General features: G+C 42.0%; 2 long non-coding RNA genes across 5 annotated transcripts; one reads left to right on the plus strand and one right to left on the minus strand.

Annotated features, from left to right (window-relative positions):
- The first annotated feature begins 477 nt into the window (after positions 1–477).
- On the plus strand, positions 478–15,239 carry LOC307043333. 4 transcript variants are annotated; one of them, XR_013809340.1, is made up of 6 exons: positions 478–615; positions 9,050–9,303; positions 9,499–10,120; positions 10,339–10,595; positions 10,687–13,246; positions 13,761–15,239. It is a non-coding gene; the product is annotated as an uncharacterized lncRNA (long non-coding RNA). The 4 variants fall into 4 exon arrangements; XR_013809341.1 differs by having other exon boundaries at positions 9,499–9,624; positions 9,751–10,120; positions 10,687–15,239; XR_013809338.1 differs by having other exon boundaries at positions 9,420–10,120; positions 10,687–15,239.
- On the minus strand, positions 13,063–16,055 carry LOC307043336. The gene is made up of 2 exons (XR_013809345.1): positions 15,558–16,055; positions 13,063–15,030 (listed from the first exon to the last, which is right to left on the minus strand). It is a non-coding gene; the product is annotated as an uncharacterized lncRNA (long non-coding RNA).
- Positions 16,056–19,139: the final 3,084 nt, after the last annotated feature.

Consider the following 19,139-nt stretch of genomic DNA (forward strand, 5'->3'; position numbering starts at 1 on the left):
AAATACGATTCTCTTGAAATAAATAAATGTGTCATTATGATATAAAAGTCTCTTGAAATAAATAAATGTGTCATTATGAAATAAAAGTCTCTTGAAATAAATGTCTCATTATGAAATAAAAGTCCCATGAAATAAATAAATGTGTATTTAAATGTACATGTATACATATTTATTGCCTCATTTATTTATTTCATAATTTATTTCATAGGCATATTTATATATATATATATATATGTATTTATTTAATTATTGATGTATTTATTTAATTTTGGCTTAAATGGCATTGCTCTGATTACAACGAGAGTTAGAACGACGTCTCTTCCCGCGTCCCGCCCACCCCGACCCTTTCCGATTACAGCCGAGCCGCTCCGATTACAACGAGAGTTAGAACGAGAACGTGACGTCATATTTACATTAGACGGATCCTTTCTAGCCATAACCCTAGATGTGGGGGGAGGGAGGGGTGTTGGAGCGAAGGGGAGGAGCTATCAGAACAACGAGGCTTGGGTCATCACATCCAAAGTCAGGTCAAGCCGAGCCCAGTCTATGGTCGAGCCGGATGACTGTCGTGTCGCTACTCGCTACCAGTCTGCTGACATTGTGCGTCAATCAACGGTAAGTTTTGCCCCTTACTTGCCGAGTATTGCTTTGAATATTATTATTGTGATTGAGGGTTAAATCCGCTTTGAAGACCACCCTTTTATATCGTGCATTTTAGCGGCAAAATAGCGTCAGTTAGCCAGCTAACGCTAGCTTTGTTGAGTTTATGCTAGCGAAACAAGTAGGGGTTGTAGTCAACTGTGTCCCAATTCCCAGAGTCCCAGAGGCTGGGTCCTCCTGAGGACCCAGCCTCCTGAGGACCCAGCCTGGGTCCTCCACGGACTGCGAAATGAGACGGTCTACGGAGCATTTCGATGTACGTCACCGGCAGTTCCCCCTACATTTTGCCGCCCCCGTCACCTTGCAACCTAGCTGCAGTCACAAGTGCCGGTAATAATTTCTGACACTAGGCAAAATATTTTCAAACTGTTTTCAAAACTGTTCAATATGGAGTCAGATCTAGCTGTACTTATTTTTGGTGTTATATAATATATTTAAATTATTTTCCCGAGGTCGCAACAGGCCCCCGTAAAGAGGGCTTCATTCTCCCCGCGCATCTAGATAAATTGCGCAGTCTGCTCCTTGCTCCCTATCAAAACAAAATTGTTGCAGTAAGATTTGTATAACAAAAGCAGTTAAATAAATAAATTAGCTTTATAATGAATCCCAACAATATGAAAACCAAACAGGGTTTAGAAATATTTTCACTTCATATTATTTTATGTATGTAATATAAAGAAGACATCTCCAATTGCCCGTATATTTAAATACACAAATTAAATAGGTTTACTTTTCTCTCATGTCGTTTACTATTTGGGTGAGTACATTTAAAAACGAATCCAGCTGAAACCGTTGTAGCCGTTGATGGGACGTTACAAGCCATATATATTTTTTTAAACTCATTCGTCACTGTCACCCGTTGCATCCTGGGATATGGTAGACCGCGGAGTGTACATCAGATGTATCCTCTAAATCTGGGGAAAGAAGGCTGCATTTGCGGGCCGCATTCGGAGGAGTCTTGTCTTTTTTTTGAATTGGGACAGCCTTCGTTTGGCGGAAGTGACGTATGCGGTCTCCGAATGCATCCTCAGGAGGATGCGGCCGCTGAATTGGGACACAGCTGGTAATTAATATATTATAGCCTACTGCTTTGGCACTAACGGTTGATAACCGTTTATGAAAATAAAACCAATTGAACTGTGTATCAATTAAAACTCCATCACACACACGCCTTAGCTTAGCACGCTGTTAGCCTAGCACGCTGTTGGATGATGGAAATGTTGGAAATGTTTGCTTTGCAGCAGCATAAAAAACAAGAAATTAGAGAGTAGAAATAAACAATGCTAGAATTTAAACATCTCAAAACATATAAATAAAACTACATTTAAAAAGTAGAAAATATACATTAGACTGTGAAGATAAAACCTCTATGAACGCTGACAATAAAACACTATTGCATGCTGTGTGAAGTAGTGATGTGTCGGTCGCGAAAGAGCCGTTTTTTATTTATTTTTTGCGGAGGGATCTAGATCGGCCTGAAGCACATTATGCAATGTGCACATTGTCCCGCTTATTACATGGCCACATTCTCAACAAAGTAACGACATGACTCCCAATATTAATTGAAATGCTTCTATGGATTTAGAAAATGATTTCATTGATTTAAAAAATAGTTGTATTTATTTAAATTGACATGCATCCGCTAAGAAAAATAGTCCGTCGTTACTGTTTGAACTAACGGAGCAACGGCAGAAACTGCTTCGATAGCGTTCGACACGGAGGAGGGAGATCTCTTTTTCTCCCCCTCTTCTGACAGCCCAGCAGCTCATCTCAGAGCACGCTGCCCTCTCCTGCAGGGGGGCGTGGTCAGCTGCAGCTCACAGAATCAGCCCCCTGCAAAAACAGCGCTGGAAAGAGCAAATAGAGCGAAAAGAGGCATGGCTAAAATGCAGGTTCTGTTTGGTATTTTGAAAAGAAAACTATATTTATATACTTTTATATAGGTATGGCCCTAAAATATATTGTTCAAATATAGGTACTTTAAGCAATACAAGACAGAATGATGATGATCTCCGCGCTACAGCTGCTCCGTGCATGCATGCAGTGACATGTAATATCCAATGATTAGAGACGGTTGGATTCTGCTGTTTTGAGCATTGCAATGTATTTATTTTCACTGTTATTTATTTATGATTATCCTTAGGCTAAGCAAAGATTTGATGTCAGCGGTTGCTGTCTTTTTTTCTATAGCTAATAGTTACTGAAATAGAGCCCTGCTGTTTTGTCAGGGCCTTTTCTTTAAATATAATTTTAAAATGTCGATACAGTAGCCCCTTTCTTCAAATAGTTTTTATAGGTGTTGCTATCTGTTTTGTGTAGCGTGGTTCTACAAGCAAGTCAGTGCATTCATTGGGTGGTATCAGAGAGTTACAAGGGTCTGTTAATGCAATGAAAATATTTGGCCACAGCAAATCATTTATAATAAACATGTTATTTTTACTTTTGAATACTTCAGTACAAAGGATGTATTGAATAATTTAAGTGATATATGTGTACACATACACATCATTCATTAGTCAAAACAGGGCTACATTTGATTTAATTAAAAGGTATAATATGTGGTAAACTGAAGAGCCGTTTGGGAGCCGAAAGAGCCGGCTCTTCTTGGTGAGCCGAGCCAAATGATCCGGCTCACCAAAAAGAGCCGGAATTCCCATCACTACTGTGAAGCACAGCGCTTAAACTTTTTTCAGTAATGTATCCCCTTTGAAACTTTTTCTCAGCCAAGTACCCCCTGACCGACCCCGAACATTTTTGATAGGAAAAGCCTATATATAATTACAATATAGTAATGTTCTATCAGTGTGTGATTTATTAACTCCTTCATGCATGAATTACAACACACTAAGGATATTTTCATCTTGATCCATGACACATTTTCTTAAAACTGATTTTTAAGTAATATCTTTTTAACAAACCAATGAACAAAATTATATATTATGCAAAAACTACAAAATACAATACACAAATATTATAATAAAATCCACTGTTGTGCCTGACGTGCAACTATACTAGGGCTGAACGATATATCGTGTCATGGCGATAACCACGATTTGCGCATGCGCGATATTCACACCGCAGGGATGTGCGGTTTTATTCATTTAAAAAAAAAAAAAAACTTTACTGTAGCACAGAATTCAAAATAAAGATAACCTTATTACTTATCGAATATAGTATCATCACTAAGCGATCCGATCTCGCGACAGGGGAAGCAAACACAGACATCACAACACGTACCTTTACTAGACCCTCCAGAAAAACGCGGGCTAAAATCCTTGATTATGCGATTCAACATGCGGGGGTTTATGTGATTTTAATGCGGTGAAATTGCGGGAAGTTGCGAAATATAATATAAATATAAAAGAATAACAATTTTTTTAAATATTGGGCTGTCTTATTTATTCTCTCTCACACACAACCTGCCACTAACGTTAAACCCCTTTCCTATTCAATTAAACACATTCAATGTTTATTTATTGTAAAAGCAATTGGGCTATTTTAATCTCACACACACACACACACCACACACACACACACACACACACACACACACACACACACACACTTCTCCGCTTCATTCTGTTTTCATTTACTCGTTCGTTATCTGCAGCTTCAATCTTGTAGGCTACTCACTTCGTTTCTTGTAGCCCTCTAAAGGGTTTTGGAGGTTGATGCCTCAGTGAACGTGAGTTGTTTGGCTTTCTTGTCCGCAGCAGCAGAAAGCATTTTCGAATGTTTGAATGAATCAAAGTGGGTCGCCACCGTTGAATTTCTCTAATGCTCCAACACACAGTTGCACGGGGTGCAGAATAGTTTCCCCCCACTTTTTGCCCGGTCTTTAGTAGAAATGTTCGTTGGTAAATGAGCTCTATACGGTGTTGTTTACATTCTGTGATGCGCGAGCTGATGACGTCACGTCAAGACCATTTAACTTTTTTTTTCTTCTCAACTTTTTGTGGAAAAATGCGGGGATTATGCGGCCTTTTAAAAATCTGCGCCATTTTACTGATTATGCGGTAAATTCTGCGATCGCGTTTTTCTGGAGGGTCTACTTTACGGAGCTTTTACGGGAGATCGTCTCACCGTAGCTGTCAATCTGATAAAAAGACGTGTTCAATGGCATTAAAACGAGAGAAAATGCCGCTGAATCGGTTAATCAATAGGTTGATAATGTATCTGTGGCTTTGAAGCAATTGTTTATAATCCATAATTCCATTTTTATGTAAAAAGTTAGCTGCTAATGGTAGCCACCAGAGTGTACGCAGCTTCCGGTTTTGGCTACGCGTCACTCTCACTCCTTACGGCCCGTCCACACAGCGGTGTGCGTTGACGCTTCACCATTCAATTTGAATGGGGTGACGTCACTTTTTGCCGAACTGCATTTTGGGAAGCGTTGCTGGCGTTGCTCGCTTCAAAAGTTCAGCAATGTTCAACTTTTGGCGCCTCGGCAGAAGCGTCAGCCAATGAAATCCCGTTTATGCAAATCTGCCAGTAGAAGCGCTAGCCAATCAAACCGCGTGTATGCTGGGAGAGACTACGCAGGTCATTTCCTCATATTCCAAAAAATGGAGGAAAGATTCATTATAGCGGTAGGGAATCACCCGGTGCTGTATGATCAGTCTCTGTTCATCTACCGGGATACAAACCGGAGGAGCCAGGCATGGAGGGAGGTGGCAGAGACAGTGGGTGAAACTGGGAGGCTTTCGCCTGTTTGGAGAGTTTATATCCAGTTTACTTCGTTTTAACATTGCTGTTGCTTTGTATGTCGGGGGCGGGAGATTCATGTGATTGGTTGTTGGTCGCGTTGCTCGCAAAAAATCCCCAAGCTTCAGACACGCCCAGCTTCAAGTGTCAACGCACGCCACTGTGTGGGCGGGCCGTTATAGAGAGCCGCAGTGACGCGTCCTTAAACCCGGAAGTAAACTTCTTTCGGTTCCTTCGTCAAAAACCAATGCAAATTCTCCATAGGATTTTGGAAAATAGCTCGAAATAAGGTCTGTGGTTGACACACATTTAAGAGAGGGATCACGTTTTGTTCAGCCGGATAATCTCCACATCTCAAGCCTACTTTTATAATTTTTGAATCATAAATCTAGTCGACAGAAGCAAAAGGCTAACGTTATGCTATAAACGAACTACAGCAGGGCTGCTGTGGCTGCTTGCTACAAAAGGAAAACTTACGCGGCTCTCCTGTCAGGGCTACTTGAGTGAGTGACATGCAGGCTCTGCATGCACAGCAAACCACCAATCACAATCATTCTTGATCAGATCACAGCAGGCCCCGCCCCGCTAGTTTGCAGACCATCAATACACCGGTAAAAAATGAGCAAGGCACAGGAGGACAATACCAGGGTGTCCGCGGGGTCTTAAAAAGTATTAAAAGTTGATAAATCAATTTAGCGAAAGTTAAGGCTATTAAAAAGTATTAAAAAGTATTAAACGCCATTTTCCATTTTATTAAGAAGGTTCACAGCAACGACAACATGAAACACCCTTTAATTTACTGAAACGACATGTCAGGAAACCCCCCAAGGCGGCCCCATGCATAGCGCGCCGTAAAATGCTGCTTATTATTTTAAGTTTCGTCGCCTTGCTCCGCTCTGTGTGTGGGGGGGGGGGGCTAAACGACTACGGTAACGGGTCCCAAGGTGGGTAGACCGGCATACGCAACGCTCTGGGGGTCCAACTGCTCCGTGTGTGCCCTATATCAGCGGTCCCCAACCTTTTTTGCGCCACGGACCGGCTTAATGTCAGACAAATTTTCACGGACCGGCCTTTAAGGTGTGGCGGATAAATACAACAAAATAAAATGACAAGACCATGGTATTTTGTAAATATAATAATAAAAAGCCTGAATCCACTGTGTACTTGTATGTAACTTTATTAGCAGCGTCCTCCTGACATTTTTTTTTTTTTTGCGTCCTCCTGACATCCACCAACAACAATAATAATAACATAATAATAACAATAACAACCTCTCTGCCTCGCGCTCTCTGGTCGCTTTGGTAACACTTAAACATACCTTCAAAATACAACATAAAACATATGAAGTTCATGAAAAATACAACTCACCATAACGCTAAATTAATGAGAGCCCTGAGCTTGTTTCTCTGCAATGAGACGGTCCCATCTCGGGGTGATGGGAGACAAAGACACCCGGAGTGTGTTGCTTATGTCCAGTCTATTTCGTGATTTTGTTTTGGTTGCTGTGACTGCAGAAAACCCCGCTTCACACAGATATGATGTCGGAAATGGCAACAGGGTTTTCAGAGCTGCTGTGGCAATCTCGGGGTATTCTGCCATGACTTTTATCCAGAATACCGGCAGAGTTGATGTCTCGAACATCCTTTTCAGGCCGCCGTCATTTGCGATCTCCAGCAGCTGATCTTCTTCTTGCGCGGACATGCTGGATTCGCCCGGTTTGTTGACAAATGGGTCGCGGATCCATTCCTTTTCAGTTCGTGGGTCTTTTGCGGTTGGGAAGTAGCGCTCGAACTCTTTTGAAAGCGAAGACAGGTGATCGTGCACCAGCTGGGAGAATGACTGCTCCGGCTGAGTCTCCTCCAAAATCCCCGCCAATGTTTGAAACATGTCAAATATGCCTCTGTTCACACGTCGTCTCCACAAATCCAGTTTGGCTTTAAATGCAGCTACTTTATCTGCCAACTTGAAGACTGTTGTCATTTTCCCCTGAAGAGACTGATTGAGTTCATTGAGCTGGCTAAATATGTCGCACAAGTAAGCCAGTTTTGCGACCCACTCCTCATCACTGAAATGTGCTGCCAGCGGTGACTTTTTTTCTAAGAGAAATCTTTGCAGCGGCTCTCGTAATTCATACACTCTGGCCAGCGATCTCCCTCGGGATAACCATCTTATTTCTGTGTATAACAGAAGGCGTCTGTGCTCCGCGTTCATCTCCTCACAAAGTTGCTCGAATAGGCGTGAGTTAAGTGCGTGTGCTTTGATGTGGTTGATAACTTTAACAACATCATTCAATACGCTGTGAAGTTCCGGTGGCATTTTTCGGCTCGCCAGCATCTCTCTGTGTATGACACAATGTGTAGATTCACATTCAGGTGCAACCTCCTTAATCCGAGTAGTTAAACCAGACAGCCGTCCGGTCATGGCAGCAGCTCCGTCTGTGCAAATGCCGACACAAAAAGACCATTTAAGTTTTCCTGATACGTAATTATCCAGCGTCTTAAATAGTTCTGCGGCTGTGGTTTTGGTTGTCAACGATAGTGCACACAACACATCCTCATGCACATCCTGTTGTCCACATCTGTTGACTCGTCAACCTGCAGTGCGTACCACGGTGATGTATTAATCCTCTCCAACAACTGTGTCTCAATGTCCTCTGCTATTTCCTCGATGCGCCGCGTGACGGTGCTAGCTGACAGAGGGACCTGTGCTATCTTTTTAACCGCAGCCTCCCCCAAAAGTTCACCGCAAATGTCTTTAGTAGCCGGAAGAATCAATTCTTCACCAATCGTGAATGGTTTTTTAGCCTTAGCTATTCGGTTAGCCACCAAGTAGGATGCTCTCAGTGCACTTGCATTTGTTGTTGCAGAGGCCCTCAGTAATTGCTTCTGTCCTTCTTGTTCCTGCTTTTTTCTTTCAAAGTACTCCAAAGGCTTGTTTTTTAAAGCAGGGTGCTTAGTCTCTAAGTGGCGAAGCAGTTTTGAAGGCTTCATTGCCTCATTGGAGAGCCGGTCACCACATATTATGCACAGCGGGCTTGGTGCGTGGGAATCACCTGTAGCGATAAATCCATATTTTAAGTAGGTCTCCTGGTACTGTCTGTTAAATGCAGCTTTCTTTTTCTTGGTGGGTATAGGCTCTTCTTCTGTCTCCTCACTGGCCCTTTTCCCCTTTGCAAAGAAACTTTCCAAAGACGTCTGTTTTTTACTCATCTTTCTAGCTTGTGAGTTTCTAGCTTGTGAGTTAGCGCGACCGTTAATATTTAATATTAGCGCTAACCGTTAATGTATCACGTGACCACAATATTGACATGTGTCAATCGCATAGGTCAAGCGGTGTCAAGAGTGGGTCACGTGAGTCATAGACGGATGTAACGGGGAGAATTCGGAGAATTTTTCAAAATAAAAGATTGTTCAGACTCGAATAATAAATAAAACGGAAATAATGAAAGTTATTTATTCTTTCTGTGCGGCCCGGTACTTAACGACCCACGGACCGGTACCGGTCCGGGGCCCGGGGGTTGGGGACCACTGCCCTATATGATCCTTTTCTGATAACGATGAAAGAGCCCGCCTCCCTCTCCCCACGTCACTGCAGCTAGGCCTTTCTGTTCTTCTTCTTTCTAGTAGCAACTTGTCTATTCCTCCAAATTTAAACATTTTCTTTTTCATAATTTATGTTATGGCAGGTGAGCGTATTGCTGTGGAGTATTTGCTGGCTCAGTCTGACAGAGGAGATCTGCTGGGTCCACAACAGGACAGTGAACGTGGCACCATTGTTCCAGACCGCCAGGTTGAAGTTCAGGAGGAGGAGGAGTGCCTTGACATCACAATGAGTGATGCAGTGGAGATCCTCAGTCAGCGCCCCTCGGACACTTCAGCACCCCGCGGTGCTTTTCTGCTCCCTGTATCTCACAACACATCACCTCACACATCATCTCAGGTAATCTGATTATTCTTTTATTGTCCTGGCATATGAATTCTAGAAGAGCATACATGCTTTGAATGGTGTTTTTATCGCATAGGCTACATTTGTCTTTTTGTGTTGCATGCATTTAGATCCATTTGGATGAACAGATCAATTTCAAGGATATTTTTATTCAACTGTTTGTCTCTCATGGCCGGTACGGCTGTACAGCCGTTGGCACTATCCCCCCAAAGTGATGCAGCTGAGAGCCCACCTGAAGAGCCCCAGCCTGAATCCACTCAGAGTATTTCTCTTCCTGCTGACTCACCCGACGCGTCCACTTACACAACCTCTCAGGTAATCTGACCAATTGTAAAATCACATTGTTTTTAAATTCTTCAGGATTCATTATTGCTCCGCACATGCTATGAATAACTTGTTTCATTCAGTCTCAAATAGTCAATTGGTGTTGTGTGCTTATAGCACGGTGATGTCTCACAGTCCTGTCAGATGTGTACTTCTGACAAAAACTTCTCTGCGCCCAGGACATCGGCTCAGGTCATGTGACCATTTACCAATCATTTGTCAGAATACCCGCTGTGATTCTAGAGGTGTTGAGGGATGGGAGGCTGTGGATGACTTGGCCAAGTATCTTGTTCAACTAAACAGAACAATAACGGCATTGTCAGTAGGCGAGACGGATGAGATTGTGAGGCTGTATTCAAAGCTACATCAAATGGATAAGCAACCCACAACTCATAGCCTGGAGTCCAAAAAAAAAAACCTTACCTGGACCATGGAGAGCTTCCAGGAAACGAAGTGGCTCTGTGCCAGGCCCACAAGCAGCTGAAAGGTGAACTGACCTCTAGTGGACGCACACATTACATCATTCACATATATCTTAATTGTCATTATTGAGAGTAGTAAGTATCTGTTTTGTACGTCTAACCCTCACAGCATTTCAGACTCTTAGTAATGGACTCAGACAAATGAACTGGTATAGTCCATTTGTGAAGTGGGGTTGTACTGTATATCCATATAATATTTATAAATGGTCTTTCTCCTTCACAGACTATTCATGACCCATGGTCAGGCTGCTCTGAGACCTGATGCCAGCCGGATATGTGAATGTGTTTCACTCAGGCTTTAAAAGAGTTTGAGCTTGCAGGAAACCGCCCCAAAGACAGCAAGGGTAAAACCTTGCCTATTCCACAGTCTATGGTGAAATCATACGTCCACATTAAACAACTGCTGGAAGACAGCCTCGCCGTACAGGAGCAGACCCACTTGGTGCTTGTTACTATAAACAACACCACTGTGTCTTGTTGGTAAGAGATTTTGGCTACATTCTCTTTAACAGCTGCACTTTAGATGGATTCACTTTGTATACAATTCTCAATATGTTGTATTTCTTTCTAGGTTACAAGAAAGACAAAAAAGAACCGGTCGGGACTCATTGCTCCAAAGAGTGCAGCTTCCCCAAAAGGCAACGGCAGCTGAGGATTCCTTGCCATTACCGAGGGAGCTCCCTACTGAACCTGTGAGGCATGTTAGCCTGGAAATCCAGGAGCCTGACACGGGGCGTTCAGTCAGACGAGATCTCACTGACGCCAGCTACTCAACATGGGTAACTCAGCAGCTGAATGGTTTCTCTCCTGTGTGGACTCTCATGTGTTCCTTTAAACTTCCACTCCGTGAAAAAGCTTTCTTACAGACTGAGCAGCTGTGTGGTTTCTCTCCAGTGTGGACTCTCATGTGTTCCTTTAAACTTCCACCATGTGAAAAAGCTTTCTGACAGACTGTACAGGTGAATGGTTTCTCTCCAGTGTGGACTCTCATGTGTGACTTTAAATATGCACTCAGTGAAAAAGCTTTCTGACAGACTGAGCAGGTGAATGGTTTCTTTTCAGCACTACGTTGTGGATCACTGACAGATTCATGTCTATTTTTCAGTGAGTTTGAGCCTGAGGCAGGTTCTCTGGTCTCTTTCCAATCTGCACTGTCTTCAGTGTCTTCAGAAGAGTCTTCAGCGTCGTCCTCAGTCTTTGGTTGTAAACTGATCTCTGGATCTGAGCTCCTGGCTGGTTCTGGTCCTCTACAGTCCTCTCCATCAGCTTCTGTTTCCATGTGTTCAGTTTGTCTTTGACGAGGCTGAGAGGACTGAGGTTTCTCTTCATCATCTTCACTCTTCACAGGGTCAGGAGTGAAAGTGGACTTGGTGATATCAGCCTCCTCCACCTCCTGAAGCTGCTCTCCCTCCTCACTGATCCTGAGTTCCTCCTGTTCCTCTTTAATGTGTGGGGGGGGGGCTCTGGGTCCTCCTGGTCCAGACTGGAGCTCCACTCCTGCTGGTCAGGGAAAAGCTCTTCTTTAACCACCAGCTGCTGGACGTCTGCAGGAAACAGGAAACACACAGTCAGAACAAACTGTTAGCATTTAAAAATCTCCTCACCGTTACAATGGGAGACATTTTGCAGCCCTAATTAATACCTTTGTTTTTATATTTTCACATTATCTTTCTTTGTCCCACCTATTGTGTATTTGTGTTGTCTCAAGTCACCTCATGTAGCCCAGCCCCTTTCCACTTCCAGTTAAAAATGTAAAAGGGTTTTTACTTCTGGCTTAGCACTAGCTGCAATGTAAACAAGGAATTGTATTTGGGATCGTTCACAGATACACTACACAGTATAGAATGAAAATACTCTGTTACAAATTAAAACCCTGCATTCAAACCTCATTTCAGTAAAAGTATGCAAGTATCATCAGAACATTGTACGGCACCTTCTTATGTAAAAGTAATGACGGTGCAGTAAAATGTTCCCTGTCAGTGTTCGATTTGAGGTTTCTTGATTATCTCGTATGTTGCATGTTACTGCTGTAAACGTTCAAAGTTGAGCTTGTATAAATGATTATAGATGAGGGAACCTGCTAAGTATTAAAATGTGTGTTGTTTATATACAGTACCAGTCAAAAATGTTGGACACCTTCTCATTCAATGTTTTTTGTTTATTTTAATTTTGTTCTACTTTGTAGATTAATACTGAAGGCATCAAAACTATGGATGAACACATATGGAATTATTTAGTTAAAGGTGGGGTAGGTAAGTTTGAGAAACCGGCTCGAGATACACTTTTTGTTATATTCCATGGAATGCTCTTAACATCCCGATAGCAATGAATATCTGAAGTGCTTTGACAAAAAATCCATTAAAAAATGTCATCTATGGAAGCCGTGGTACTATAAAAAGCACGACCAATCATCTGAGCCGGCCTGGCTAAAGTAACTGGATGGCCTACCTGCCTGTCAGCCTTCCATCTGTGCACAAACTTATCTCATGCCCTCATTGGTCATGTGCGTGTTCGTGTGTGTTAGAGGAGGGGCTATGTAAGGATGTGGCAGATTTGTTCCGGTTGTGTATTTTCAAATTCTAGCGCACTCGAGCTGCTTTCTCCCAAATCACCTACCCTACCTTTAACAAAAAAGTTTAAAAAAAATCCAGAATATGATTTTTATTTTAGATTCTTCAAAGTAGCCCCTGTTGCCTTGATGACAGCTTTGCTCACTCTGGGCTTCTCTCAGTCAGCTTGCAGCAACTAATCGACTTAATCGATTAAAATCGATTTCCAAATTAGTTGCCAACTAATTCAGTCGTCGATTCGTTGGTGACGTCATCACGTGTGTTTTACGCGCCGTTAAGCTCCAACGTTATTGGTCTTTTTATCGGTACTGGAGACAACTCGTTTCTAATATGCAAAAAGACAAACAAATGCGTCTATGATGTTTTTTCGATCAGACGAGATCTCTCTCCCCCGTCTGTGTGCGAGGGGGCGGGGCAGTTTACACACACGCAGCTGCTACATGCGGAGCCGAGGCGGGACCTGCTGCCACCGAGCTGAGAGTTCCAGAGCTAGCTGAAGCTACCAAGCTAAGCTAACATGCTCCCCATCTGCACACTGCCGTGGCATTTTACGTTTCTAAGGTAAGCGGACATGAAACTATTCAGAAAAACTATAAATAATAATCTAAGTTATTGAGTTTTTAGCATAACACTTCAGAATCTTAAAATCCCTTAGCGTTTGTATGCAATTGTGCTAAATTCACACTGGAATCAAGCAAATATTAATATGTTTGCATGACATTAGTTATTTATATTTTGATATCACTTAATTATACGTTTAATACATTTAAGTCAAGCTAAGGTACATGTGATGGTAGCTAGTTAGTGCTCTTACCTGTGAGGCCTCCTCCAAACAGCATAATAACCAGACTGTATCATTAAAACTAAGAACCAGTTCTAGATCCTTGACTTTAGACAAACAATTCAAAAGACAACATGTATTTAAAGAGCAATCTTTATTTGAAGGTGCCTCTTAACCTGATATATTAGTTATACAGTAATAGTATTGACAATCTAAAAAAACTGAGCAACTCAACTTTATGTTTCTTATTGTCTAAAGCATTTGTTATTTTCATTTTCCCCCTCTCATATTCAGTGTGGACGGATTGAGACAGCGTGGTGTCCAGAGAGCTGCAGAGACTTCAGGGAGAAACCTCCGTGTGATGGACGTCCTGTCTGTTGGTTTGGAGAGGACTGAGGGTCTTTCCTCTGCGAGGGGGTCCAGGTCTGATGGAGGAGCCCCTGCTGGGCTAAGCTGATACCACCTGCACAGGCCTAGTCTGTCACGCTATTTGACTAAATGTGTTTACTTATACATTTAATAGGTTTACACCTTCTGTCCATATGTGCTTTATATTTAAAACATGTTTGATTAACTTTTGGTTCACATTTCAATAAATTGTATTTGCACTCCTTTTGTCCATTATTCTGACTGAAGATGTTAGATTACACATTCACATCTGACTGAAGATTGGCCCATTTATTTGTGACGTTGCAAACTCTGCGGTACAAGGCACAAGTGATGTGAACTCATGAAGCGAGGCAAATAGAAACAATCAGCTGATGGAGTGGAGATGTAGAAATAGGTGCATTCCATCAGCTGACTGTTTTCACAATAAAAGTAGTTTCTTAGTGAACTGGTCTTAAAATCTCATAGCATCAGCTTTGAATGTTCCTCTTGGATGTTCTTCTTGACCCTCAGAGAAGGGGAGCATGTCGTGTCTTTCAGGCATGTCCTTTCCTAACAAACATTACAGGAAACATAAAACATATTATTGCATAACAAGTGTGTTATTTCTGAAAGCGGTGTGTTTGTGTGTTTAGGGGCTGGAGATATAATTATTTTGTAATTGTAATCAGATTATGAATGAACAGTATGAAGTTCATCAACATTGAAATATATGTTATTATCAAAATAATATTGAACTGTTATCAAAACGCAGTGCAACTGTAGAAGCTTGCTCTTTTGTCTCACTGAAAGAATCACTTTTACCACGTTTTTTACTGACAATATTCAGAGATAAATAGTAGCAGTTCTCACTATGTGTTAAATATCTTTGCCTTTAATACATTACATTAGAAAGCTGACAAAATCATATTGCTTGTTAACATCTAAATGTAACTTTTTGCACAGAAAAAACCCTGAACTTCACTGATGTGTAGGTGATTTAGTATTTAGTATTGTTTAATGGAATGTATATCAGTGTATTAAAGTCAATACTTAATTCATTTAAACCAATATCTTTCTTGATTCTTTGTACAGTATGAAAAAGAGAGTCTTTGTACCTGTGCTGAAGTTCACTGCTGTGAGGAGTCCAGTTCTGTCTCTCACTCTCTGGTCCAGCCTGTCTGCATCACCTGGACACCTTAAACAAACAGATATATGTAAAGTACCATGTGTACAAACAATATAACTGACTCTCTTCTGTTGAACATGTTGGATTGTGTATTGTCCGAGTCAGGGTCCTTTTTATTTAACTGTAACTTTGGAAGTTGTGTTACCAATGCTAATGTTTATTTGATACCCATTTGGTAATGCATTAATAAAAACAACAAGGTTTGGGTTTGTTCTTCAGATGGCTGTGATGTTAACGTGTAAGCTCAATAATGAACTCCAGCTCAACCAACCATATTGTAATATCTAAGTAATCATCTTGAGATATGACATTAATAATTGTAATATACACACATCTTATTGTGAGGTTGGTTTCACATACACTACTTCGACATTAGCTCATCTACATACAATTTAAATGAACCTTAGCGATGCATCCAGTTCCTACCTACATAATAAAATATCTCTCTAAGTTTACACGCTAACCCAAGCCTTAACATTCATTACGTAGCTGATTCAAATCATTAACACATAAATAAGTATTCAAATTTCACTTACCGCAAAACTGCATTCATGCACCGTCTGTTTCAACCGCAGAGCGAGTCACAATAGTCTGATATATGAGCATGAAGAACAGACAACCACGGCCGGGGTCAAGTTGTGTTCTCCGGATGAACTGAGCAGGCAGAGGGCCTGTAGCTAGCTTCACGGAGCAGCTAGCAGAGAGACAAGAAGCTAACAGCAGCAGTCACTTGACAGAGCCGTCACCGAATGTGACCACACCCTAATTTATGGAAAAACTTAAAGACATAATATAAATAAAAGGGTTGTGTTAGAAAACAATTCACTCACAGATCCATAATCATGAAGGTGGAATCTAACTATATTCATAATAATATTTATTGCAGCCAGGGGTAGAAACATGTTTTTCTCTGCTGTAAAGTTGGGCATTTTAACATGGGGGTCTATGGAGATTGCTCCTTTCTGCAGTCAGTCCCTATTGGCCAATATATGAACTGCAGTGTGTGGCACTTCCGTCCCGGCTCTACCCCAGAGTTTGCCGCTTGGTTGAACCCAATGTGAGCAAATTGTTCATATTACGTCCAAAAAGTTGTTCACGTTCTACATTTTTTACATTTAACATTATATTCGTTCGGTACACTTCGGTACACACGTGAACCGAACCGAAGGGCCCATACTGAATATTTTCGGTACGAATACGTTTACCGTTACACCCTGTTAGAAATTAAAATCAATGTTTTGATGGTATAATGTAGCTTAAACATACCGTCAGTTCAAACGCTCTTTTATACTGAAAAACCAGAAATTCTTGTGCACAAGCAGTTAAGCTTTTATTCTGAAAATCCTTCATCTACGGTTAGCATGTAGCATGTGGCTAATATACGATTTCCTAAAGAGGTGAACTGAGGAGCGAAATGACTTGGTGTGGTGAAAACCGAAACCTACTGATTTAACACTACAACGATAGATGTCGAGATACTACCATGTTGAATATTAAATGAAAGTACAGTTTATTTGAATACATTATTGTTTACAGACGAGTAGCATGTGACAACATCCGGAATGACCGGAAACCAAACGAGCCGAGAAGTATTGTTTAGAGTATTGATTAGAGCGTTTAGAATGTGTTAAATGAAAAGTGATGAAAGAGAATATGAGGAGAAACGGCGTGTTAAGCATATATTGAATGTGAAAAGAACCTATCCTCTGTTTAAATGCAATAACGGACATTGGAGACGAGGTGAGCCGGCTGGCGGGGAGGAGCCAGCAGAGGATATATATAGCAGCGCCGGAGGAGAGATCCGCTGTCTTCTTCTTGCTCAGGAGAACCGGACCACAGCTGTTTGTCTGACGGAACAATATTCTGTCTGTAACACTACCGCGCCTTTTTTAATTAAAGTATCCCATTTGAATCTTTTCAGAGACTCCATTTAGTCTCATTTTAAAGCTTCTCTCCTGGACGCGAGAATAAAGAACATATTTAACAATACACACAGCAGCCTGTGAGCAGTATGAACAGTGTGTATGAATATGCTAAGATATATAAAGTATGAAAACGGTAAGCAGTGCAAGTATAGCATACATGCCAACCTTTCCAAATCCAAAAGAGGTAGGTTTTGCGCGTGGCAAATGTGCACGCCCAAATTAGGTAATCAGAAGAAATGGAACCCAGTAATCACATGTATAAACCATGTATTTAACATATATTTCAATTTCCACTGCTACGCTGATGACACTCAGCTCTATCTCAGCACCTCACCATCTGCCCAGCTCCCTCCACAGTCTCTGGTCAATTGTCTCCATGCCATAAAAACCTGGATGACAGCAAATCTACTCAAACTCAACAGTAAGAAAACTGAGCTCATGGTTGTGGCCCCCAAGGCACTGCTCCGGAAGGTTGGGGATCTCCTCCTCCACATTGACGGCTGTTCCATCTCCCCGTCTCCCGAAGTCCGTAACCTGGGTGTCATCCTTGACTCAACTCTCTCATTTCAGTCACATATCAAATCCGTCACCAAGTCTGCCTTCTATCACCTCAGGAACATCTCCCGTCTACGACCATCACTCTCCGATTCCGTGGCCGAGACCCTCATCCATGCATTCGTCTCCTCCCGGTTGGACTACTGCAACGGAGTCCTGTTCGGGGTTCCCAGTAAAGCCCTGGACAGGCTCCAGTATGTGCAGAACTCGGCTGCACATCACCCCCACCCTCATCCACCTCCACTGGCTCCCAGTCAAGCACCGTATCACGTATTAACTCCTTCTTCTGACCTACAGATCCCTCCATGCCCTCGCCCCCCAATACCTGTCTGATCTTCTCCACCACCACACTCCATCCCGGAAGCTCCGATCGTCTGGACAGGATCTCCTCTCTACCCCCCGCACCAGGTTACGGACTTTCGGTGACAGAGCTTTCAGTGTAGCATCCCCCACCCTCTGGAACTCTCTCCCCCCCGAAATCCGCAGCGCCCCAACCTTGGACACTTTCAAAAAAGCCCTCAAAACGCACCTTTTCACCAAGGCTTTCCCCTATGGTTAGTTTGATAGCTTTATTTTTCCGCTACTTGCTTGCCCCCCCCCCCCCCCCCCCTGACCTGTCTGCCTCTTTTCCCCTACTCCCCCCCCCCTGCCCGACTTGTGAAGCGACCTTGGGTTTCGTGAAAGGCGCTATATAAATGTTATGTATTATTATTATTATTATTATTATTATTATATATTGCATCATTTTATGCATTTTTTAGAAAAAGTGGTATTTTGGTAAACAGTGACATCAACAACATGTCTGTAAAATGCCCGAAAAGTCAAAGAATGGGAGATAAATATCCCAAAGTCTCCACATGTTATTATATTTGTAATGTGTTTCCTCTTTCAGTTGAGACAGTGTAGATGAAGGTCACGATGTAGAACTCTTGTGTGAACGTTGGATAAAGCCAGGTTCATATTCTTGTTTCATGTTGTTGACATATTAGAGTCAAAGGTTTGCACAGAGCGAAATATCTTTGTGTTGCACCATACATCAGAAAATACTGCATTAAAAAAGTCATTTCCTGCATTTTTCTACTGATAAAGTGTGATATAAATAATGTACAGGCTTTCAGATTACTGTAGTTCACTAAACACATTAACGACATGTTTGGTGTTGAAAATGTCAGAAAAAGTGAAAGAATGGGAGATAAATATCCCCAAATCTCAAAATTGCATTATATTTTGTGTGTGTTTGTGGTCCTCTTTTAGTTGAGACACTGTAGGAGGCTTCCGGAAAAGACCAAACACTGGATGTCTCTCAGTCGCCAACATGTGTTTTGGAGACACTGATATTAACGGGGAAATCCTGCAGGACTCAAATGCCTCAGCGTTACCCCCGGTCTGCACGTTGTTTCTCTTTCAGAAACACAGAGGACTGTTTGTATGATGCGATCACGCTGCAAACGGTGTCCACCAAAAGTGGAGTCCAGTGTCTATGGAGAGTCATTTTTATTTGTTATAGTTTGGGAAGATTACAAATCGGCAGGGAAAGCCAGCTAAGTCGGTAGGCGGTAGAAACATGTAAAAACCGGTAGACTAGCGCCCAAATCGGTAGGGTTGGCAGGTAGTATAGTATAAAATATATGGATATTA

Source organism: Notothenia rossii (genome assembly GCF_949606895.1).
Source record: "Notothenia rossii genome assembly, chromosome: 6".
Taxonomy (NCBI): Eukaryota; Metazoa; Chordata; class Actinopteri; order Perciformes; family Nototheniidae; genus Notothenia; species Notothenia rossii.